The sequence below is a fragment of the Mus caroli genome, chromosome 12, assembly GCF_900094665.2.
Source record: "Mus caroli chromosome 12, CAROLI_EIJ_v1.1, whole genome shotgun sequence".
In the NCBI taxonomy this organism is placed as follows: domain Eukaryota; kingdom Metazoa; phylum Chordata; class Mammalia; order Rodentia; family Muridae; genus Mus; species Mus caroli.
In genome coordinates this window covers 104,592,841-104,594,650 of record NC_034581.1, presented here as the reverse complement: position 1 = coordinate 104,594,650, position 1,810 = coordinate 104,592,841, and the positions used below count along the sequence as shown (strand labels likewise).

Below are 1,810 nucleotides of genomic sequence, written 5' to 3'. Positions count from 1 at the left end.
AGAGAGAGAGAGACAGAGAGAGAGACAGAGAGAGAGACACAGAGAGAGACACAGAGAGAGACAGAGACAGAGACAGAGACAGAGAGAGAGGAGAGAGAGAAGAGATACAGCTTAATCTTACCTTGCTGACTTTTAGAAGTGTATCAGTTGTAACCGTATAGAGGACCCAGAAACAGACTGGTCCCCTATGCCTCTCTGTGTTGGTGGGAGTGATGGGATTGCGGCAGAGGGACGTGATTATAGTTTCATAATTTGAGGCTGGAAGTAAGCAAACTTGAAGACATTAAACAATAGAGTGCTGGAAAATGTGAAGAAATGACTTTTGAGAACTTCTTGGCATGTGAAGACATTCATGAGAGAGACTTTGGGGCTTGAGTGTGTTTGGTGGCCCCCATGGGGTTCTGCCTTCTGTTTGTTGGACCTCTGTGGTGCCTTCATTTGGTGGTCTGCTTGATGGCTGGGTGAAGCCTTGGAGACTCTGAGAACAAGGTTTTTAAATGCAAAGCCTGAAGTGCTACAATAACAACCTGTTCTGTTAAGTCACACGATAGTTAAAAGGCAAATTTAGGGTGCAGTAATTGATGTATCTGCCGGAAGATCTAATGGGGATCAAACTATTGCCATCATTCCAAGTAGAGATAAGAGTACACGATAGCTCAGACGCTCTGACTTCAGCATGACACGAACGCTTTTATGATTTTTACTGATGACCCAGGTAGACGATTAAGGATATTAATGCCTCTCATCTAAGTTCATCTGGAGGGTGGCATTCTGAACATCTTATAGAGGTATTGAAAAGATAGGATTTATTATTTTTTTTTCCATTCAAGTTGACTGGCCCCGTTGCAGGAAAGGCTACTTAAGACTCAGTTAGGCTTGTTTCATCTGGGGAACCTTGGTTGCTAATATGGAATCAGGCCTTTGTGGGGACTGGGGCCAAGGAAGGGCATGCTGGGAGATGCTTAGGGAACATTGGTTGGTTGGGGGGCAGGGAGGCTGCTGCAGTCTGGGGGTGGGCAGGGAGGCTATAGTTGCACCCCTCCAGCATAGCAACTCTCACTGACCTTCTGGGCTGTTTTCAATTTTTCTAAGTTTTTCTTTCGTTCATGCATTCCCATTTTGCTCATTCGTAGCCTTTCTTGGCATCGTCTCCTGGAAGCAGTACTTTGAGCTGATCTCCGGTCAGTTTTGGCTCTCTAGAACCTGTCAATCATTTAAATATTTCTAAAATTACAGGATTTGCTTGGGAGCACAAAGAGTTGAGAAAATGCATGAACAATACTGTCCTTGGGTCCCTCCCTCCTTCTTCCAGAACCCCTTCAAGGGACCTCACCAATTATGAAGGAAAACCGTGTAATTTACCACTAAACCTAACAAGTTGGAAAAAAATGGAAAGACCCAGAGCCAGTAATCAAGACCCTTCCAGCATTTCTGGAGCATTCTTGGAACAAGCCAATCATGCGGTCAGTTATCAAATATTTACCGAGTAATTCTTTTGCATGAGGCTCCTTGCTAGGAGTTGTGGGCTGGGGGTTATCATGTGTGTCCCCTTAGTGGGTAAGTATGATGTGCACAGTGAGTCATGGCCAACATCTGAAGGCTGAAATATAAGACAAAAGAAAAAGTGAACAACAGAGATATAAAATGTTCCGTCTCAAAATGTGTGTCGCAGATCTGCATACATACATGAGTTAGATTTTGGTACATCATATACTTATTTTGGCTTGTAGTCAAATGTGGGGACTTCCTGTTGTGAGAAAATTTCAGCACGCGGCAAGAGATCTTTCCTATTGGTAAAGTCATGGCCAAG

The 1,810-nt window shown here is 44.0% G+C and overlaps 1 long non-coding RNA gene across 1 annotated transcript; it reads right to left on the bottom strand.

Moving 5' to 3' along the window:
* Positions 1-194: 194 nt before the first annotated feature.
* On the bottom strand, positions 195-1,593 carry LOC115032764. Its single transcript, XR_003838384.1, has 3 exons — positions 1,484-1,593; positions 1,065-1,203; positions 195-258 (listed from the first exon to the last, which is right to left on the bottom strand). It is a non-coding gene; the product is annotated as an uncharacterized LOC115032764 (long non-coding RNA).
* Positions 1,594-1,810: the final 217 nt, after the last annotated feature.